General features: G+C 42.9%; 1 protein-coding gene across 7 annotated transcripts in view; it reads left to right on the top strand.

Annotated features, from left to right (window-relative positions):
* The window catches only part of LOC127573482 (inactive rhomboid protein 1-like), a 268766-nt gene that overhangs the window by 64954 nt on the left and 179746 nt on the right, over positions 1-24066 (top strand). For all 7 annotated transcript variants that reach the window (XM_052021748.1, XM_052021747.1, XM_052021753.1 and 4 more), the window contains exon 2: positions 9736-9813. The gene's annotated coding sequence lies outside the window, so the exon portion shown is untranslated. The remainder of the gene's footprint in view (positions 1-9735; positions 9814-24066) is intronic.

Below are 24066 nucleotides of genomic sequence, written 5' to 3'. Positions count from 1 at the left end.
CCAATATTTCTATGTAAAAGAAAACCTGAAAACACTGAAGAGGCCTCTCCTTTGCTTGCTCAATCACTAATTGCTGGGAATGGGGCAGGGGTCACAATTGGCAGAGGTGAGGGGAGGTATTAGGGTTCTGACTTGGGGTTTCGATGAGGTTGTCGGGAGGGCATTCCCAAGGGATATCTGGCTCCCTTTTTATCTTGATGAATCAGGCCATGAGCATTGTGTGCTTCTGCAGGAGTGGCCTGGCTAGTGTAAAATCATGGGGGTGTTGTCCAAATATGCACTGTGCATTGCTGGGTGGCACTGATGTCCAGACGTCTCCATGCATTGGTGAGGAAATGTATAGAAGACCTGGGGGAATATTGTCTTCCTGTACACGTGGTAGTCCTGTGTTTAATAAATGGTTTCCATAGTAATTTAGTCGTGTAGCTTTGAGACCTTTTTTTATTTTACACTGGACAGTGTGTTTTGAACTGCCATCTAGAAAGCTTGCAATCTTATTTCAAGTCAAGGTGACCCCCTTTAACAGCCTATTAATAGCTGGTGGAGGTATTTTTTTTAAGCGAAGCAGGGCGGGGAAGGAATAAATCAACGGCTTCAGTTTTACATTCATTCAACTATGTCATAAATTCCTCTGAACCTTTCTCCAGTACAAGTTATGGATTGGCTGTTGCTTTCATTGAAAATAACAATTTTAACTTGAGATGAAAATCTCAGGGTTTAAGGTATTATTTGGCAAGACTTTGGTCCCAGAATTTTTTCCCCCATTGTGATTCTTGAGTAAATCCATCTAGGCATTCAAAGTCTTCAGGAAATGTACAGCAGCAAATTTCCTGGGACACATTATTAGGATAGAGCATGGTCCTCGATATTGAATATTGCATTGTCAGAATAAGAACTAAAGTTTCCATAGTCCAAAGGTTGGATTGGCTCTAAACTGGCAGAATTTAAGTTCTCACAAGGTGTGAAGCCCTGACAGTGTACCTGGTCTGGTGGTGAAAATGTGCACTCACACCTATCATGATGAAATGCTTCGAGAGGTTGGTTATGGCTAGAACAGAGCAAAGACCTGGACCCGCTGCAATTCTCCTACCGCCACAACAGGTTGACGGCAGACACAATCTCACTGGCTCTTTACTCTGCTTCGGAGCACCTGGAAAACGCTAAAACATGCGTCATGTTGCTGTTTATTGATTATAGTTCGGCATTCTGCACCATCATCCCTTCGGTACTAATCACCAGGCTTCAAAACCTGGGCCTCTGTACCTCCCTTTGCAACTGGATCTTTGATTTCCTTATTGGGAGACCACAGTCAGTGCAGATCAGTAATAACATCTCCTGCATGCTGACTATCAACACGGGCACACCTCAAGAATATATGCGTAGCTCACTGCTGTATCTCTCTATCCATGACTGTAGCTCACTACAGCTCAAATGCCATCTATAAATCTGCTGGTGACACCAGTGTTGGTATTGTTTTATTATTGTCACTTATACTGAGGTACGGTGAACAGCTTGTCTTACAAACCGATCATACAGGTCAATTCATTACAGGGTGCAGTTACATTGAGTTAGTTCAAAGTGCATTGATGTAGTACAGGTAAAAACAGTAACAGTACAGAGTAAAGTGTCACAGCTACAGGGAGAGTGCAGTGCAATAAGGTGCATGGTCACAACAAAGTAGATCGTGAGGTCATAGTCCATCTCACTGTATAAGGGAACCGTTCAGTAGTCTTATCACAGTGGGGAAGAAGCTGTCCTTAAGTCTGGTGGTACATGCCCTCAGGCACCTAATCCTTCTACTCGATGGAAGAGGAGAGAAGAGAGAGTGACCTGGGTGGGTTTTTGATTATGAATTTCAGATGACAACGAGGTGTACAGGAGTGAGGTAGATCAGCTGGTTGAGTGGTGTCGCAACAACAACCTCGCACTCAATGTCTGCAAGACCAAGGAATTGATTGTGGACTTCAGGAAGGGGAAGTCGGGAGAAGTCTCTAGGTCCTCATTGAGGACCCAGCAGTGGAAAGTGTGAGCAGCTTCAAGTTCCTGGGCATCAGCATCTCAGAGGATCTATCCTGAGTAACAACATATTGATGCAATCCTGAAGAAGGCACATCAGTGGCTCTACTTCATTAGGAGTTTGAGGAGATATGCTATGTCACCAAAGACTCTTGCAAATTTGTGTAGATGTACAGTGGAGAGCATTCTGACTGGTTGCATCACCGCCTGGTATGAAGGCTTCAATGCAGAGGGTTGAAGACTTGGTCAGCTCCATCATGCACACAGCCCTCCTCACCAAGGAGATCTTCAAAAGGCAGTGCCTTAAGAAGGTGGCATCCCTCACTAAGGACCCTCACCATCTAGAACATGCCCTCCTCTTGTTACTACCATTCAGGGAGGAGGTACAGGAGCCTGAAGACCCACACTCAACAATTCAGAAAGATGGCAGATTCCCCTGCCATCAGATTTCTGAATGGTTCGTGAACCCATGAACACTGCCTTGTTTTTCCTTTTTTGACTATATTTTTTGTAATTTTATGTCTTTACACTGTACTGCTGCCACAAAACAACAAATTTTGCATCATATAAATCAGTGATGATAAATCTGATTCTGCCTTGCCTTCACAGCAGAGGAGGAGCCAGGATGGGGTGGAGGATCACAAGCCTGGTTCACTGAAAATTAGAAGTGGATTGTGATTGGTTGCTTCCCTGCTGAAGGATGTAAAGTGCTGTGTTCTGTGTTATTGGCTAAGCTGAGTGAGTTGCTTAATGATTGGATGCCAACTGTCGGATGGATGAAAGATCTCCCATTCCCTCTACACAAACCTGTATTCAGGGGGGAATTTGTAAATTCTAACATAGAGACTTGTAATGTTTGATGCACGAATATGATTGGGTGGGGGGGGGGGGCACTGGTATTTGAGTGGGTCTTACATTGACGCAGCTCTTGTAGCTGCTGCCTCATGGTGCTAGTGCACCCGAGTTCAATTCTGACCTCTGCTGGCTGTGTGGAGTTCGCATGTTCTCCCTGTGACTGCTTGAGCTTCCTCTGGGTGCTCTGATTTCCTCCCATATTCCAAGGATGTGTGGGTCAGAAGGTTAATTGGCCACTAAATTGATCCCAGTGTTGATGAGTGGATCAATTCTGGTGCTAGTTGATTGGAGTATAGGGAGAATAGATTGCAGAGAAAATGAATAGGGGAGTAAAATTGCTCTGAGTCAGCATCAACTTGAAGGGCTGAATAACCTCCCCTCCAGTGTCATGAGGAAGTATGGGTGTGTTTCAAGCAATTCAAGAAGTTCAGCTGTTGACTTCCTGCTTGTGTTGAGGCTGGATCAATGGTGCACGACCAATCTCCACTCCTAGAAGGTGGACAATATTGGCATTGAAGGTTGATGTTGGGCAAAATGTGAAGCCTTGGATAGGTGGTGTTCCCAGACCTCTGCAAACCCACACATTCTTTGCCAGCTTTGTAGAGAAGTCATTGCCTGTACAGCACTTCATGTGGGACTGCTGCTCTTGCCATTCCCAACCATGCCCCATTAATTTTCAAGGAAAAGTTGTTCAGAAGATGCTGCTCTTTCATGACAGTTCTAGGTGAGCAGCATGAAAAGAACTTGGAGCAGTGTTACAAAAATTAACATTGAAGTCCTGCACTTGCCAGCTCTTGTTGTTCGCTACAGCACTATTTTGGATTGAGTATGATGAGCACAGGCTGGTAAGTTGCTTATTATGTTGTGGAAAATCCGAGTCATTTGTGAATTCGATCACTGCAACAATGTTGGCTGCAAAACTGTGAATAATTGCAATCCCACTGGGAATTGCTAAGGGTTGCTGAACAAAAACCCTCTTGTGTATGATTCATTCCTTAGCTGGTTCTGTGGAGATGTCAGGAGAATAAACATAGTGTCATGAAGGTGGGAGTTCAGGAGAGGCAGTAAGACCTGAAGCATTTCATATTCTTTTCAACTGGTGTACTTGTGATTAATTGTAATGAAAATGTCAGCAACGCAACCATTTCAGTTTACCATGTTAATAGATACACTGCAAAAACCCAAGGATGGATCAGTCTGTAATGGGTGTACCTTTTGGCAACAGTGTCCCTGTATTTTGGAGCAGGAAAGTGAACTATATATACCTTTTCTGATATTACATATGATATCTGTCAGAATACTTCATCTAATGTAGAATGAGGCAATTCAGCCCATCAGGTCCATGCCAGCTCCCTGCAGAGTAAATCTCATGTGCCTCATTCTCCCTCTCCCTTGTTTCCATGTAGCCCTGCAACCTATTGTGTCTCATGCCCATCAACTCCCTTCGATTATGTTTGCCACTTGGCTACACTTTTACTGCAGCCAATTAAGCACGTGAGAGTAATGGATGGGGTTGTGGTTCTCTGATAACCTCCTGGGACTCGCTGATGGGATTCTCAAAGGTTGTTGAGACAAAGTAGGAAAGTTGTGGAAATGAGAAGGGATCTAGGTAGGGTGGATTGGGATAAGTTATTTTCTGGCAAGGATGTGCTCAGTAAATGGAAAGCCTTCAAAGAAGAAATTTTGAGAGGGCAGAGTTTGTATGTTCCTGTCAGGATTAAAGGCAAGGGTAACAAGCATAGGGAACCTTGGTTTCCAAGGGATATTGGTGAGCTGGTTAAGAAAAAGAGAGAGGTGTATAGCAGGTATAGGCAACTAGGAACAGATGAGGTACTTGAAGAGTAAAGGAAATGTAAGAAAATACTAAAAAAGGAAATCAGGAAGGCAAAAAGAAGACATGAGGCTGCTTTGGCAGATAATGTGAAGGTAAACCCAAAGGGTTTCTACAGGTATATTAAGAGCAAAAGGATAGTAAGAGACAGAATTGGTCCCCTAGAAGATCAGAGTGGTCGTATATGCGTGGAGCCTCAGGAGATGGGGGAGGTCTTAAACAGTTTTTTTGCATCAGTATTTACTCAGGAAACTGGCATCGTGGATATGGAAGGAAGGGAAACGAGCGTTAGTGTCATGGAACATATAGAGATTAAAAAGGAGGAGGTACTTGATGCTTTACAGCGAATAAAGGTAGATAAATCCCCAGGGCCTGACAAGATATTTCCTCAGACCTTGAGAGAGACTAGTGTAGAAATTGCAGGGGCCCTGGCAGATATATTTAAAATGTCCTTAGCCACGGGTGTGGTGCCAAAGGACTGGAGGATAGCTCATGTTGTTTCATTGTTTAAGAAAGGCTCGAAGAGTAAACCGGGTAATTACAGGCCAGTGAGCCTGACATCAGTAGTGGGTAAATTATTGGAAGGTGTTGTGAGAGATAGGACATAGGTATTTGGACAGCCAAGGGTTGATTAAGGATAGTCAGCATGGCTTTGTGCGTGGTAGATCGTGTTTAATGAATCTTGTGGAGTTTTTTGAGGAGGTCACTAAAAGTAGATGAAGGTCAGGCTGTGGATGTTGTCTGCGTTGACTTTAGTAAGGCCTTTGACAAGGTCCCACATGGGAGATTAGTTCAGAATGTTCAGTCAATGGGTATCCATGGAAAGGTTGTAAACTGGATTTGAAATTGGCTGAGTGGGAGAAGACAGTGGTTGTGGATGGTCGTTTCTCAGATTGGAGGCCTGTGATAGTGGTGTGCCTCAGGGATCTGTGTTGGGGCCATTGTTGTTTGTTGTATATATATCAATGATCTAGACGATAATGTGGTAAATTGGATTAGTAAGTTTGCGGATGACACTAAGATTGGAGGTGTAGTGGACGGTGAGGAAGACTTTCAAAGCTTGCAGAGGGATCTGGACCAGATGGAAAAATGGTCCAGAAAATGGCAGATGGAATTTAATGCAGACAAGTGTGAGGTGTTGCATTTTGGAAGGACAAATTAAGGGAGGACATACACGGTAAATGGTAGGGCACTGAGGAGTGCAGAGGAACAAAGAGATCTGGGAGTTCAGATACATAATTCCTTGAAAGAGTCGCAGGTAGACAGGGTTGTAAAAAAAAAGGCTTCTGGCATCCTGGCATTTATAAATGCCAGGTATTCAGTAAAGGAGTTGGAATGTTTTGGTGAGGTTGTATAAGTCATTGGTGAGACCAAATTTAGAATATTGTGCAGTTCTGGTGGCCGAACTACAGGAAGGATGTCAGTAAGATTGAAAGAGTGCAGAGGAGATTTACAAGAATGTTGCCGGGTCTTCAGGAGTTGAGTTCTAAGGAAAGATTGAGCATGTTAGGTCTTTATTCCTTGCAGCGGAGAAGAATGAGGGGAGATATGATAGAGGTTTATAAAATGATGAGGGGCATAGACAGGGTCAATGCAAGTAGGCTCTTTCCACCTGGATTAGGAGAGAGAAGTATGAGAGGACATGGTTTTAGGGTGAAAGGGAAAAGGTTTAGAGGGAACTTCTTCACTCAGAGTGGTGGAATGGGCTGCCATCTGATGTGGTAAATGTGGGCTTGCTCTTAACTTGTAAGAGTAAATTGGATAGATACATGGACGAGAGAGGTCTGGAGGGGTATGGGCTGGGGGCAGGTAAATGGGACTAGCCGAATAATGTTTTGGCACAGACTAGAAGGGCCGAATGGCCTGTTTTCTGTGCTGTAGTTTTTCTATGGTTCTAAGTACTGAAAGGATGCTAGTTGAAAATGGAGGCCACTGCCTGTTGGTGTCGGGAGGAGATGAACTGTAGAGAGGAAATCCTATTTGAAATTGTTTTTTTCTCTCCCACCCCCCACACCTTGTGTGTGACCTAATCGGCCTTGGGCATTGATTTGGTTCACTCAATGAAAACAAATTGTAGCTCTATAAACTGACACAAGAGTTGCTGCCTTTGGGGGAACAAGCCAGGAGGTTTTACTACTACAATAAGTTACCTATTATATTTATAGTATGGAAGTCCATCAGATATGTACCACTCACTGTTGAGTTAAAGTGGACTGAAATTTATGGCAAATTGCTTTCTATTACTGAAGGAAATGCTTGCTGGAATTTAGGCCATGGTTCTGAATTGTTTTTGGGGTTGTTCTCACTTGAGGCCTAATGTTCTGTTTCACTGACATCTACATTGTGTGCATCTCCCCTCTTTTGAACTGTAACATTGGAAACAGCTTTTAGTCAGAGGTCCCAGACTCCAGAATTTCTTCCCTAAATTTCTACACTTTTCAAGGGCTCTCTGAAAGGACACCTTTGACCAGGTTTTGTTCATGTCTCCTATGACTCAGGATTTGTATTGATCTTTGCCTCTGTGACACTCTTACTGTTTCTTTTTCTGCACTGCAGCTGCTATATAAATGTACCTTTTTATAAGTTGGAAAAATCTTCTGACAGATTTGTCTTGGCATATATAACGTGGATCATGTTGGAGTTTAATGAGATGGTAATACTTTGTCACTGCTTAGACCTATTTTGTGCAAAGTACACTGGTATCTTGCTTGGTGCTCGGGAAGCCTTCCCAAGAACAAAAGTAGTCATGGAACCAGCACCAAACGGGGGTCATTATGGCATCATATAAAGAGATGCATTACTGATGGCGCTATTGCACTAGGAACCTGGTGCAAACCTCTGATTTGCTGTTGGGCTTGTGACCAGACAAATCTCTGGGCTGAGAGCCATGTAACCAAGCAAAGGTTGGCAGCCTCCATCACATCCCACAGGAGATGAGAGGGACTGGGGTCTGAATGGTCTATCAACACATGGAGCAGGTGCTGCCAGTCCCCACCAATAGCCTGTGCTCACGCCAATGGCCAAAGTACACACCTCGACACTGAGTCCTGACCTGTCCTATAAGCAGCCTGTCCACCCGGAGGTGATTCATTATTGGGGGCAGAGGTTTGTGCCAGTTTTCTGGCATCTAGGTTCTTGCCACAGTGGCACTTAGCAGTAAGGGCAGGGAATTGTGCCAAGTTGGAAAGGATTCCATCTATATCTACATCAATAGTAGCTTCTCATTACCTACTGGAAATGATTTTCAAAGAAATCCTGAGCTGCACCCACACAAATCTAAATTGTGTAGATGTGAAGGGAAACCTGGGATAGTGACTGAAATATGGTCTAACAAGTAATTGTGCATTTGAAACAACATCTAGCGTGAAGGGCCACTCCTGTAGGAACTGATTGCTTAATACTGTAAAGGAAATGTTTACAAGCTTGCTACTTAGTGGCACGTGGTTTTGTTTTAATAAGATCACATTCTAGGATGGTTTTATCCATTTACTTGTGGCAAAATGTAAATCCAGATGTGTCTAATAGGATCATTGATTTGGTAAATAAGAAGTGGATAGTGTCAATGGGGAAATGACTCGGAGCATAATTACAGCATGGAAGGAGGCAGCTTGACCCATTGTGTGTGAACTGGCTCTTCGAAGGTAGTCTCGCTCGCGCGCTCTCTCTCTCTCGCGCTCTCTCGCTCGCCCTCGCCCTCTCGCGCGCCCTGAAAGATACATGGATAAACATGTTTACTGAGCTATGGGACAAGCTCAAGTGGACAACGTGGTCGTCGTGGACACGTTGGGCCAAAAGGCCTGTTTCCATGCTGTATAACTCTTGTTTCTATGATGCAACTTGCCTTGTATCCCAGACCCCTCTTTTTTTTGCCCTTTGAAATGACATTTGTTATAGACTAGGTTACTATTGGTGAATGTCCCTTTAAGATAGAGCATAGTGGTGTGTGTGTGTAGTGTGATGATGACAACAGAAGGTAAGGATGTAATGACGTTTTTGGAGTAGACAGTCGGAGTCAGAAGAGAGAAAGACACCAGCCTGCTAGTCTCTATCGATGGATGAAAAACAATAAATGTGCCTGTCACTACAATCCACGTATGGATTTTTGGAATAATCCAGTGGAGTCCACTTTGTTGTTAACCTGTAGAAGGAAACGGGTATTTGTGTGGACGGCCACATCTCGGATGCATTTTGGGGTGGCAGATACTTCAGAACAAAGCAGTGGAGTAGTCGCTGCTGAGTAGACACTGAGGTGTCATGTGAGTTCCAAAGTGGAACATTTGGATTTTGTAATTACTCTCTATTTTCTCTCTACGCTCTGTCTTCAGTCAACGGTGGTTGTTGAAGAAGCCTTTGCTCACGTTTCACCTTATTACTTGCTGAACTGAACTTTGAGAACTATTCCTAGACTTGGAGTTTGGGAATTTGCCCCACACACTTTCAGTTTAGTTTTTGGGGTTAATGTTTAAGATCTAACATATTTACTTATAACGTTCTAACACTTTTACTTTTATTTTTCTTAGTATCATAGGTAGTTATTAATAAAATAGTTTTTAACACTTATACATGATTTGGTGTGTTTCTTTTGTTGTAATTTTGTAATAGCCATATTTAGAATTAATTACAGATTTTTATTGATGAATATTATTCTGCAGGCTCAGAACAGGTTTAGAATATAGTTAACAAATTACTTTGGATTTTTCTAAGGTGTTTTTATTTCCTTTCCCTGCCCCAATGAAAATGCGCAACCAAAATGGACGGGTAGGTTTTGTACAGGTGATCCGAGTTAGCTTCAGCTGTCTGCAAGCAGGCTTACATTTTGTAGAGTTGTTCCACCAAATAATTGTGTGATTTAAATGGCTAGGAGCTCCTTTCTAAATTTGTTGCTAACTAAACTTTTGGAAGTTTTTGAAGATGCAGCCATATTAGAACTGAATTAGAATTTGATTTTTCAAATGTATTATATGTGCCCATTGTGCTTCATAAATGCATATTTGAAGGTAATCACATTTGGCTCTCTTTGGTCTCTTTTGCAGAATTGAAATGCACATGTGATGTGACACTGTGGACGACTACACTGGAAGAAAGCAAATCCCTTTGAGAAACTTAAAAAGGTATGACTGACACTTGATAAAACAAGTGCATTGTTGTACATTAGAAATCTATAAGATAGAAGCATGCTAATTTCTTTTAAGATGCAAGAGTTCAGAGGGACCAGGTCTCTGGTCAATTTTATTTCTTGAAGTAAAATAATGCAGTGTGTGTTAATGTAACAACTGGGTATACATGGTCTACAACCTTGTTCACCAGGAATCTGATCTGAGCTTTAAGGGAGCAAAATTGAAACCATTTATATCCTAGGCAGTTCCTTGGAATGAGCATGACTTCAGCTCCATTTCTCAGTCCCGAGTTGGCTGATGAGGCCACAATGGGACTCTTCCACAGGTGGGGCAGAAGGTGTTGGACTTGGTAGATCAGGTGCTCCTTCTGCCACTTATACTGTGTTTCTGTGTGCTTCTTATGATCTCCAGGTTCTCAGTGCCATCCCTAGTGCTTCTACATTCTGAGCAATCATGGGCCAGGATTTCACATGACTACATGTTGCACAAATTCCAGGAAGCTTTGAGGATAATTTTGAATTGTTTGCTTTGTCCACCTAGTAATCCCTTGCCATGATAGGACTCAATGTAAAGTGTCCATTTCAGTCTGTGAATGATGGGCAGGCCACATCAGATTGGGTGTAATTGAGACCTCTGTGCCGGGAATATTGGGGCAGGAAAAGTGAACCAAGTTTGGTGTCCTGTCCTGGCAGTGGATTTGGAGGATTTTGCAGAGACAGCATTGTTTGTACTCTGTAGAGCCTTGAATTGTGAATTGCCTGCTCTAGGTAATTCATGTCTCAGAAGCATACAGGAGGGCAGACTTCAAAGCTGTCTGGTAGACCATGAGAATGCTGGGCTTGATCTTGGTCTTCAAACACGCTCTTCCTCAGACAGCCAGAAGCTGTGCTGATGTACTGATGGTGATGAATTTCAATGTCAGTGGCATCCTTCACTGAGAGGTGGTTCCCAAGATGCAAGAAGTTGTTCAAGTTTTCTTTGTCTTGTTGAGGATTTTTAAATATTGGAAGACAGTACAGTGGAACTGAGTTGGTAAATGGTCTGTTTTGCAGTTGCTCAGTACAAGACCTTGTGTTCAGTAAATGACTTGTCTTCGAAATGTGCACCAGTGTTGCCTGTGTACTGCAGCTCTGACTGAAGTAGGGCTGGTTTTACTTCTGGACTGGAGGCAAGGTATTTTACCTGTTGTCCTATAGATTAGTTCCATTACAATGAAAAACTTTGGAGCTGAGATGCAGTATTTCAGAGAAAGTGCGAGAAAATTGTTGGGACAATGGTGTAGCCTTGTTTGATGTTAGTCTTCACTGTTAAGATCATGGTGTACGTGCTATGGAACAGAGTTGAGTTGGAGAAAAATATCTGCAGGCAAACAAATTTGAAAAGGCTGCTCCACAGTTCCTCTTGGTTAACTGATTAAAGGATTTTGTGAGATCAAAGGCCATGTATAATGGTCAATGCTAATCTCTGCACTTGAGTTTTCCTTGTTGAAGATCCTGTGCACTCTCTCTGGTTAAAGGAATCCACACGGCAATTTGGGAAGCAGCTCTTGGCCTCTGGGGAGGAGTTGGATGAGAAGGACCCTGGTGAGGACTTTCTGTGGCACATAGCAGGGAAATTTCTCTAGTTCTACTGCAATTACACTTGTCTCCTTTTCTTGAAGGTGGTCACAATTGTAAGGTCAGCCCAAGAGTCATTAGTACCTGAAGACAAATTGCAGATGCTGGAATCTGGAGCAAAAATCAAACTGCTGGAGGAACTCGGCAGGTCAGACAGCATTTGTGGAAGGAAACTGACCTGTACCTGTCATATTGTGGGTGAGGCAGGCATCTCTTGCTCGGACAATATCGATCAAACAGGTTCCAAAGCCTGAATCAGGCTGTTGTCATGACACCTAATACTTCTCTGTACCTAATACTTGAAGGTAGTGGCCGACTGAGACATTCCCACTCCCACAGGATGAGTTGCTTTCTATTGGCTGGGAATTTGCTCACTGGGACCAGCCAATATGGCTCAGAGCAGCAGGAGACTACTGACATCAGGCAGCTCAGGAGAATCTGGGAGGTTGGGAGCGCGGAGGTTGGGAGCGCAGAGGTTTATGACCAGAAACATCAGCACCTGAACACCACTCTGCTCCTACCAGTCAGTAACTCTCCGGCATTGACATTGCCTCCTGTGAGATGTGAGAAAGATGGCCATTTCAAAGAAGGAGATGATGGGTACTCCTGCAAGGGCAAACTGGAAAAGAACATAGTGAAGTGCACTGCATGAAGACTCTCAAGAATGAGCTTGCCCAGTAAGCATGTATCAGCAACTCCTCTGTAGGATAAGTGATAGTGTAGGACAACTCCCTTCAATATGGAGAAAGTGTGCCAAGTTCACTGGGGGCACACACCCCAATACTGGAAGCTGCAGATGAGGCCAAGGAGGACTTTTAATCTGATCATGGACACAAGCCAGGGATCTTGTGTGAGAGAGGTGAACCATTCACCATTGGTGACATCAGTTGTGGGGTCAGAGGGATGCAGTCCTCTGGAAAGACATGATCAGCAAGGAGGGCGAATGGAAAGTTATCTTCAATTGCATCATCATAGAGCACAGAAATGGGCTCTTTCAACCAATCATAATCTATGTGAATCCCATTTGCCTGCATTAGGCTTGTATCCGTCTACACGTTTCCTATCCAAGTACTTGTCCAAACACCTCTTTAAACATTGTAACTGTATCTGCCACCACCACCACCTCCTCTGGCAGCTCATTCCAGATATTCACCACTCTCTGTGGGAGGAAAAACTTGTCTCAGATTTCCTTTAAATTTCTCCCGCCTATCTTAAACCTGTGCCCTCTAGTTCTAGCCTCCCCTGCCCAGAGAAAACAATTCTGACTGACTATCCTATCTATGGCCCTCAAATTTTATAAACCTCTTGGGTCACTCGTCAGCTTCCTATGTCCAAGTGAGAATAAACCCAGCCTTATCCAATCTTTCCTTGTAACTACAGACCTCCATTCCAGATAACATTCTCCTGACAAATTGCTTGGAATGTGGCCTGTTGCAACCAACAGCATGTTTTGCCATTTGTATGGTGCAGTTCATGATTTCAGGACCATTAAATGCTCCTGACAAGCATCACTGAAATGCCAGAAAGAACAGCAACCATTTCTGTACAACAAGGTCCCATAAACCTAAAATGAGACGGTGACTAGACTAACACGCACAAAATGATGGAGGAACTCAGCAGGTCAGGCAGCATCTATGGATAGAAATAAACTGTCAATGTTTCAGGTCGAGACCCTTCTTCAGGACTGGAAAGGAAGAGGGCAGAAGCCAGAATAAGGTGGTCGGGGAGGGGGAGGTGTACATGCAAGCAGGTGATAGGTGAGCCCAGGTAATAGAGGGAAGGTAGGAAGGTGGGGGAGGGGGCAGGTGTAAGTAGGTGATAGGTAGAAGAGACAAAGGACTAAAGAAGGAATCCAGTAGGAGAGGGCAGTGGACCATGGAATAAAGGGAAGGAAGTGGGGAATGGGCAGGTCAAGAGGGAAGGCAAAGAAAGGGGGGGCCACAGGAATGAGGGAAGACAAGGGGTTTTAAAAAAAGGGAGGGCTTATCACCTGCCTGCATGTACTCCTCCCCCTCCCCCAACCTTCTTATTCTGGCTTCTGCCCTCTTCTTTCCAGTCCTGATGAAGGGTCTTGACCCAAAACGTCGACTGTTTATTTCTCTCCATAGATGCTGCCTGACCTGCTGAGTTCCTCCAGCACTTTGTGTGTTGTTCCAGGTTCCAGCATCTGCAGAATCTTCAGTAACTAGACCTGTGTTTTGGTAAATGTTGCTGGAAACATAATTGCAGGCTGATAAACTGGAAAGAACTCAAATCATCTTTTGAAAAATTCCCTGATGCTTTTTGCATCCACTTGAGGGGTAGGTGGGGCTTCTGTTTAACACAAAAATTGTATAACATTAAAGAGAACAGGGTTCTGTGAAAGACTTATGGGGAGGATAAATGAGTTGCACTCATTTTATGGCAAATGTATCAATATTTAATGTTTTTCTAGATTTTTGTTCTCTTGCTCTACAAGAGAAATAATATGTCAAAAATTTTCAGCTGTTGAATGTAGCTCTGAGTTGGCCCCTCAGTTGACATAACTGAGAGGTGCAGATTACACTGCAAATGGACTTTGAGTGTCTGAAGTAACAAGCAACAGACAATTAAAGAAAACTTAACATCGCAGTTGGTGATACTGCATTCATTTCAACTCAGCGGGGTCACTGCCAATAATTGGTTGGATCTCCCTCTGGAATTGGGTGAGCAGACCTATGACAAAAAGCTAATACTGGAGCTAGTCTGATATTTTTTTTAAAAAAAAAGGCTTCCTGTGACTGCAGGGTGAGATTTTATTTTGTGCCAAAGGACAAAGTGCAAAGGTTTTGTTTCTCAACCAACAGAGTTGTAAAAAGATGATCAAAATCGTCCTCCAAAATGGAGCAGGTTAATGAGCCATGCACCAGAGTGCTCTTTTGTAGCAGCAGTGATCAGGTTTTTCTGAAGAAAATGGCTATTTTAAGCTCCTTGTATTAGTATGGTTTTTGTTTGTCCCTTGATGGATCCATGGCCAATCCAATCCTGGCCCAACCTGGAGACATTTGCAGAATATTCTCCCGACATTGACACCGTTGGACCTGACATTCACACCTGAAAAAGGCCCTCAATGCCCAGATAAAGTCTCTTGCCAACACACTCACCCAGCACCCACACCCTATCCATTACACTAAATGGATGGGTGCCTGATTCTATCGAACTCGAAGCCAGCGCCTGGAAAAATGCTCCCCGATTTTTGTCTGTTTCCTGTCCACTTCCTTGCTGAGTATCTTACCATCTTTTCCTGTTGCTGGCATAGGCAAGCTATGCATAGGCACCCAAAAGTAAACCTCTTGTCCTGGGCTGAGTCCCTTGTCCGCTCCCCGTCAAAATCGCGCGCTCTCTCAGCGGTCGCCATTGGATGAGGCTTGGCCTAAAGCCGAATATTTTAGTAGAGCTTGTGCCCGAACCAACTCAAACTCAACACTTGATCAGGTCCAATCAGGGTCTGATTGGGTAGCCTTTTGTTGCAAGGTGTTATTCCTTGTCTATAAACTCGGAGAAGGCCAGAAATGGCACTAGCCGTTTTCTATGAAAAGGACTATCCTTGAGGTTTTGCAGGCATATCAAGAGAAACTTGGCTGGCAGTATGACCATGTAATTTAAGTGATGTTCATGTTGAGGTTTCTTTGTAACTAATCAGAATCGGGTTTATTATCACTGACATATGTCGTGAAATTTGTTGTTTTGCAGCAGAACTACAGTGTAAGATGTAAATCAAAAATTACTATACGTTACAAAAATAGTGTAAAAGAGGAATAACGAGGTAGTGTTCATGGGTTCGTGGACTGTTCAGAAATTTGATGGCAGAGGGGAAGAAGCTGTTCCTGAAATGAGTTGTTCCTAATTGGAGCAGTTGGATTCACTGAAGTTGATTTGTTTCCATTTTGGAGAGAGTGAAGGAAGAATGTAATGCACAGCCCAGCTGCTGGCTGAGTTAATCTACTTAATCTTGTTGGTGGCTGTGACTTTCGGAGTCCCAGCCTGTGGAATCTCATCTCCCCCTCTACTTGAACCGTGCTTCTAAAAGCCACCTCATTGATCAAGCTGCTTCCCGTTACCTTTTGCCTTCTGCCACAAAATAGCAAATTTCACGTCAAATAGGTCAGTGATAAATCTGATTCTTTTGTTTTTAGTCAGTGTGCAGTTGAACACCTTAAATAGACTTGACAAATGTAAGTAGTAGTCTGTGATGGGCATTTGCCTGTTCCCTGCTGTCTGCTGGCCTGTATCAGCTCCCAGTTGTGTAGCACCATCATCAAACTTAAATTCCAGATTTTTAATATCCCTCCATAATGTCAACCCATGTTGTGTCTCTTTTCCTCTGACTAGAACCTTCTGAAATATCGCATAGTTCTGCACTTATTGGAGTCCCAAACTCTGCAAGCCTCAGAATATAGACTATAATCCACAAGCACAAATAATTCCTTATTCATCCTTCAATTTCACTTTCAACTGTTGGTTGTCATACTTCTAGTTGCCAAGGGCCAGAACTCGGACTCTGTCCCCAAGCAGCCACCCCTCCATCTTGTTCTCCTTTTAAGTATTCATTAAAACTGAGCCCTTTGACCTGCAGGCTTTTTTGTATCTTTGCATGGTTGCATTCCTGTGAAATGGGCAAGGATTGCTACATTAATGGCACTATATAAATGGAGGAGTTTGTTGATGGAAAGTCCCATTATCCATGGCAAAATAATATTTAAGTGTCTGACACATGAATGATCTTGACTTTATTTCAGTTGTGATTTTTCAAACTAACTTTTAGCACATTTTCTACAAAAACTGTTTACAAGTTGAGACTTCCACACAACAGAAATTGCTAATGTTTGATCATTTTCCAAATTATAGTATAAAGTTTTGCAGGTGTAAACGTACCAGTGTGAGATACATTTGTTCCAATCAGGCTTTGGAATGTTTGAGGTTCAACGATTCAACATTTTAAAAATCTAATCAGTTAGAATATCATTGCAAAACAAAATGATCAAAGCCCCAATTCAAAGAATTGAGAGTGAATTCTATTTCAGTGAATACAGAATTATGGAAAAAGTGGCTGACTGAACAGCACTTGCCATGCAGGACACCTAGGGAGTCTCTTTTTTAAACCTCCTCTCAGAAGTAGCATGTTATATTGGGTGGTATGGACAGCTCATCAATTCTAAAGTCTCAACTGGTTTTAGTTTTGGGATTGTTTCAGGTTGCAGTTGTGGTTAAATAAAGAGGAGGTGTTAACGTTGAGCAAACTGTAGGCTGGAAGTATTTTAAACTGAACAAGTCATGCTTGCATGCAAACTATGCTATGCACCATGTTCTTTATTTTCCATGGTTTTTAATCAATATTCTGAAGCTCAGTTTGAGGGTCCAATAATATGCATGTGGAAGTGAAAATGTGTAATTTTTTTTATTTCTATGTATAATGAAGGGTCCAGGGCAGTGAAAGTTAAGGATAATATTATCTCCAACTGCAGTAGCAAGCATATGAAGGTAGAAATTAAGGCTTTTAGTGTCTCTATATCCTAAAATTGATCCACGTCACGATGGATTTTGTCAGTTCTATATATAGTGATGGAAATGTAACAATGTGAATAAAATTACAGTGTAACTGATGCTTTTCCCACCACCTCCCTTGCAATTAGTATCCCAGCAGTTGAGTAAACTTCCCTGACCCATGATGAAGGACCTTTCTGGGGAGGATTTTCATCTTGCTCCTGTGCTGATTTTTGTATCAACACTGGTTGTTTCTGTGACATTGCTTTACTAGAGACCATTTTGGGGAGATGGCTGTACAAGTTCTAAAGTCTGAACTGGTTTTAGTTTCAAGAGTATTTAGAAATGCAGTTGTGGTTAGATGAAGAGGAGGAGACAATACTGAGGTAGCTGCAGGCCTGGAAGGATACTGAATGGAACAAGATAAGATTGCAGAAAGAGTTATACCCCTACCATTAGCCCAGGAAATATGCTTGCATTCCACACACTAGGTGTTCCTTAAGGCTGCTTTTCTCCAGGGAGACTGACGCAATTGTGTTACTTCATCTGACAAGCCTTTCAACCGCTGCAACACCTAGCACCGTGTTCCTGCTGCAGTATCACTGTGTCCTGTTTCTTCAAGGCCATCATAAAGAACATCAGTCATACAGATACACAAAGAATGTTAGGCTGATTAAAGACCATCTGGCCTGGCCCCATGATTGAATGTGTGTATTGTAATTTATGAGCTGTCCACCCAACCTGATGTAGCATGTCACCTCTTTAAAATGAGATGTGAAGAAAAACTTGGGAAATACCCCTCTGACTAATGTAGGCGATTACTCTGCTCTTGGTGCTCTGCATTGTAAGTATTGTTCAGTCTGTCATTCATCTTTATAATAAGCAGGTGTCTAATTCCATATTAACTGAAAACTTTCATCATGGACCTCCCTGAAGGGACGAGACAGGGTTCTGGGGGTATGTATGTGTGACACACAATTCAGAATGTATTGACTGGATTACATCATCCGATGGGTCCTGTAAAGAACCTACTTCACGAACTGCAAGGGGCTCTCCTGATGAAAGGATAACCGGTGTGTGATCACAAGCAGTGTATTGCACAAGTCCAGGCTCACGTTTCTGGCAATTGTCGTGATGCTTTTACATTGGGCCATCCCTTCATTGCTCTTTCCACTACTCTGCCTGAGTGCAATAAATGATGCTGGCTGTTTGGGAATAACGAGAGTGTATCCTCTCTGCATCTGGTTCATATGTTCACTTCAGAACTCGCTCTTGGTTGAAGTGAGTTTGGTTCAAGTCCATGGTTCAACTAGAGCCCTTACTGAGCTGATGAGCATCCTTCAGCAGTGATTCTGCTACTGTCACATCCAGTGACATAGAACGGAGGAGGAGGTGGCGGCAAACTGGCCACTCAAGCCTGCTCTGCCATTCAGCCAGATCGTGGCCAATCCTGTACCTTGAGTCCGTGCTGCCGCCCCATTTTCCCTGTAGCATCTGATTTCCGTGGTATCCAAAAATCTATTGATCTCCATTCTTGAAAGAACTCGGCATCCACCAGTCTGAATTATATTTTCGTTTATTGCTAGAAATTATTATTGGCACTCCATTTTGCTGCTCTAATGAGTTTGGCTTATTTTTAAGGTTTTCCCTGGGGTGTTTTCAACAGCTGCCCTCTTGTAACTCAGCTTGTTGCTTTCAGGTTTGATTTCCTGCCCTCTTCCACCCCCAACTCTCATTTCTTTAACGATCCACATTGAGGTTGTGTCACTTGTGACGAGCTTTGTTTTTGCATCATGTCTTTCGATGGACGGTTGGAGGAAGAAGAGGAGTGGCTTCGTGAGGAGCTGTTTTAAAAACACTGTGGGAAAGGCTCTGTTCATCCACAACATCTGTGGCCTAAGATTTTTTTTTGCTTGGCTATCTTTCAGCAGTGTGCCTGAGAAGGCTTTGTACACTTGGCACCCTGTTACAGAGTTTGGACAGCCTGTTGCTGCCTATCAGCCATCCTTTAGCAATGCTCTAACATTTCATCATTGGGTGCATTCAGGGCACATCCCACATCTTCCAGACTGCATGGCTGCATTCAACCAGCATCCTCCTAATTTCATCAGGCCAATAAGAGTTCTGGGATTTGTAGTCGTGCCTAGATTCCTCCTTGTCTGATTTATAAAATCAAATTATCTGTTCCCATTTGCTGTGCACAATTTCTCTGTCATGTTTCCTGTATTATAGCCATGGCTGTTTTGAAATACTTGTCAGAGTATTCTGGTACAGTATATACCAGGGATATGAAGTGGTATACAATTCCAATTTTTTCTTAATTGACTGGAATTTTTTTTGAAAACTTCAGAACTGGCTCCCAGTGTCATTAATTTTGCTGTTAGGGCAATTTGTGCCAGCTATTTTACTTGCACTGATTATCATTGAAGGGATGGTGAGATTGAGGGTTTTGGCATCTGAGAGGCAAATGTATTGTCACTGAAAAACCAGATGCTGCTGGATGAATTTCTGTTCAGGACTGAAGATAAGAAAAGGGGAAGTTTTTGCCTTGGGACCTTGCAGCCTAATGGGATGAACCTTGAATTTTCCCACTTTAAGTAAACCAATCCCCCCGCCCCCACCTCCACCTTGCCTCTTTGCTTTTGTAGCCCCCCCCCTCTTTTTTTTTCTCTCCCTGCCATTTTGGAGCCTAGCATCTGCGGTGTTTGGACTTGCATTGGTGCTGAAAGGCTGGTGAGAAGGCCCAGCCGTGGCATTCTTGGAGATGGTCATAGAGTGATACAACATGGAAACAGGGCCTTTGGCCCAATTGGTCCATGCCAACCAAGAGATGGCATGTTCTCAAGTATGGCCTTTAGGATTACACCACAGACTGAAGGACTCTACACTTTTCAGTTGTTGTTGTAAAATCTCATGGAACATCTGATATAACTGCTTGTATCTATTATGTAGTTGTTGCTTTATGACCTGCGTCACTGCCATCCTCAAATGGGGAGGGGATTTCTCCCTCCAACTCTCCAATGTAATGTGTGGTGCCAACATCCCTGCCAGTGACTGAGGGTGTTGTCCTCTCCCAGCAGAGGCTGTTGGGAAGGAACTAGAGGGCAAGAATTAGCATAATTTTGAAAAGACGAATAGTTAAGGATAACAGCAGCATTAGTATAGCATCAATTATTGGCAAATAAAATTAAACATTTGGATGGGTGATCAAAAGCTTGGTCTGTCATGTAAACTGCACTTCTATTCCAATGTGTCCTTCACAGCATTAGGTTATCACAAAGAGCTGTACAACCAATAAAGTAGTTTTGGAGTGTATCCGGAGCTATTAGGCAGAAAAACCAAGCAGTACATCTATGCATGGCAAGATCCCACAGCAATGTGTGAGAGCTTCATTAATTTGTTTAAAATTGCTTAAAACAATTTTGAATGAGCAGAGAAAGGACGGAAATTTGGTGATTGGGGCCCAGGGAGCTGAATGGATTAGTGCCATTGGAAAGTTGTTAAAAGTTGCAGATGGGCAGGCATGGTAGTGTAACGGTTAGCGTAATGCTATTACAGTACCAGCGACCTGGGTTCAATTCCCACCACTCTGTAAGGAGTTTGTACATTCTCCCTGTGTGTCTGCATGGGTTTTCCTCTGGGTGCTCCGATTTCCTCCCACATCCCAAAGACGTACGGGTTAGGAAGTTGTAGGCATGCTATGTTGGTGCTGGAAGCGTGGCGACACTTGCGGGCTGTTGACAGAACACTCTATGCAAAGGTGCATTTCACTGTGTGTTTACATGTGACTAATAAAGATGTCTTATGGATTTAGTGAATTTGGAGATGTGAAGGACAGTATTTACTGTGCACTGCCAGTTATTTGACCTCTGAGTCATTGCTGTATCAAAAAATGAGTTGAACTGTAGAAGAACTTGGTGCCAGTCCTTTCTCCCGCCTCTAGTCCCAGTGAGTTATCAACTACTTCAGGAAACTGAAGTTGGTGCTGGAAAATACAACTGAGGTAGAAGATCAGCCATGATTTTGAAGAATAGCAGGGCATGATTTGAAGGGCCTGATGGACCTATTCCACTTTTGTTCTTGGTTCTTAAAGACATTCCAACAATGCTGCTTGGAGTGCGTTCATAATTGGGGCTTTCAGGAAATTTGACTTGAATAACAGACACGAGACTGCAGATGCTTGAATCTGGAGCAAAGCAAAACAAAACTGGCTGGAGCAACTCAACGGACGGGACAGCATCTGTGGAGAGAAATGGACAGTCAATGTTTTGGGTTGTGACTCTTCTGGACTGAAGGAGGTGAGGGGAAGGGGTGGAGCAAGAGCTGGCAGCTGATGGGTGGATACAGGTGGTGAGGGGTGATGGGCAAATGGAGGAGAGAAGATGGGCTGGGAGGTGATAGGTGCAGGTGACAAAGGACCTGCTGATAAAACCTGAAAGGAAAAGAACGTGGAGCATAGATTCAAATAAGGGAGGTAGAGTGGGCAAATGGTAACAGTGTGGGGAGGGGGACTCGGTGGAAGGAGTGTGTGTGAGCTGGGCAGATGGAGCAGGTAGAGGAGGAGAAAGAAACGGGGTGATAGGGGGCTCTGGGTGGTGGGTGTAGGAGGAACTGGGTAGATTAGGAGGAGAGAAAGGGATGGGGGTGGACCAGGTTACCCGCAACTGGAGAATGTGGTGTTCATGTTGGGTTATAGAGTACCCAGGCAGAATGAGGTGCTGTTCCCCGACTATGTGTTGGTCCTCACCCTGGCAGTGGAGGTGGCCTAGGGCAGACAGGATGGTATGGGAGTGGAGAAGAGGAATAAAAATGGCTTGCAGACAGAAGCTCCAGATGGCCATGGCAGATAGAGCACAACTGCTTGGCCTAGTTTGTGCTTGGTCTCTCTGATATAGAGGAGGCCAAATAATTTGTAGAATTAGGAATACATGAATATCATGCATGCAAAGTTTGTCACCTCAATGCTTTGAATACAGTTAATCATTTGCCAGCTGCTTTTGTTATGTAGAAAAATAAAACTGTTGTTTTCACCTCACTTGTTTATCCAAATTCTTCAAGCGCCAAACCCTGTACTTTGTAAAGACTATTTCACTTCGCCAGTGTCTTCATTCAAGCAGTCCTCCCAGGATCAGTTTTGTCTCGAGCTTTCCATTGTTTAAAATGTAGCTGAAGATGTTCTTTTTTTCCCAAGAATCTCTGCATGTTCCAACTTGCTATGTATGCTTAAACGTTTTTTTTGTACCCACACTGAGGAGTCGCACCCAAGGCAACTTCTGTATTTTTCATATGAAATGATATCCTGTAGTTCTTGTGGCTTTTTACTATTGTTTTATTATTGGAAACGATAACTGATTTTCACTTGCATCAGTTTGAGGTAAGGTGGAATTTTCGTTATCTGCCAGAATTTTTTTTTGTTCACCTTACTGCAGTCAAAATTGAAATTTCAGCATTACTTGCAGTGCGTTGGAGCTGAAGGCAGACCTGTGGTGTACTAGTTTGAACCTGTCATTTGCAATCAAAGCAACAATTCAAAACTTGCACCATCTGAAAATTTCACACAGTAAGTTATCTTTATAAACCAATGTTTCTTTTTTACTGGCAAGAGTACCCTGATTGGATTTGATGGATAATTGAGGCGGTTCTGTAGAGTCCAGGGAATGGTGTTGCACAAACTCTGGTGGATAATGACTTCTGTGTGTTAGGCATGGATAATGGGTGTTAAATTTTTTAATGGAAATTGAGTGCAGGTGTATTAACTGGGCATAATTTTGACCTGAACACATTTTAACCTTTTCCATTTAGCAGGAAGTTGAAGGGATTGTGTCAGCTGCTTGCTTTACCCTTTTTAAACTTTTCAATTCAGTAAAAACTACAATTTGTGTGTGATTTAACCCTCTTCAGTTTCCTTCTGTACTGCTTAGTTTAACCCTGGTTTCTGCCTAACTGCACATGTATTCAATATACTTTCAAATGTTATGCTCTAAGACTAATTCCATTACTGATGGTGTTGCCATTGCAAATGTATTAAGTTTCTCTTATTTTTCTGGGATGGCCTGGTTTATAGAAGCCTCATTACTGTTCACACTCTACAATCTGGATTGTAGATGTTGCTTTCACTAGCAGACTGCATTGACGATCTATTTGTGTACAATAGGCCTGAAAGTAAAGCAAGAGATTATCGCAGTTTGAATCTATCACCTATTAATGTGAACTAATTGAATACTCCACATTATGGTTGTCTTGTTAAATGCAGTGATTCCATTTGAGGAAAATGTGAGGGATGTTCTTGGATTCATTGGAATACCAGAATAATCCCAGGGCTGCAAATATTGTTTTACTTTAGCTAAGTGTCTGTCTTTCGCATGCAAGTTTTCGCATGCAAGTTTAGATGGGGCATCAGCAGATTTCTTAACGAAGGACATCATGCAGTATCTCCAATTGAGCATTCTGGTGATATAATCAAATGTGATTTTGGAGGTCAATTGTCATATTCATTCCTTCCACTCTCCTACTCCTTCCTTCTAATCCAGGGATGAGGTAGCTAATTATGGTGCTTGCTTTCTCCAGTCCTGAATCATCTTTGCCCAAACCAGGCACTGAACCCTAGGGGAGTTGCATTTCTGTAAATGCACATTTAATGATGGCACACTTAATTACCAAGCAATTACTTATTTGACTCAAATGTCTGTCCTATAAAGGAAGTGAAAATATTCAAGAGATGAACCAGCAAACCATTGCTAAGGATGCAATGGTTGGAGGAATCAGTACACCCTATCTTTGAAGTCTTCCAGCTGGCATGATTTTGCCCTTGCCTTATTGACCTTGCCTGCTTAGGGTGTCCATCTGAAACCAGGCGAGGACTGGATTTTTGAACCAAAGTTGGAGATATGAATTGCTTGATCTTCCCATGAATTAAGAATAGACCATTATTTATTCAACACTTCCTTGACTTTGATTTTTTTTTATTTTTTCAAATCAATTTACCAGTCGACACAGTATTGCAGTTGCTATTGCTTTTGGAGATGGTACTGTCACTGTTATGATGTGTTAACCCATTGCTGTGGTATGGCACAACAATGTATCTGAGGGGAGTTGAATGGACTGGTAATATGTTGTGCATATCAAAGAA

The sequence above is a fragment of the Pristis pectinata genome, chromosome 8 (assembly GCF_009764475.1).
Source record: "Pristis pectinata isolate sPriPec2 chromosome 8, sPriPec2.1.pri, whole genome shotgun sequence".
NCBI classification, from domain to species: domain Eukaryota; kingdom Metazoa; phylum Chordata; class Chondrichthyes; order Rhinopristiformes; family Pristidae; genus Pristis; species Pristis pectinata.
The sequence above is the reverse complement of the archived record's forward strand: the minus strand, read 5'-3'. Positions and strand labels throughout refer to the sequence as shown.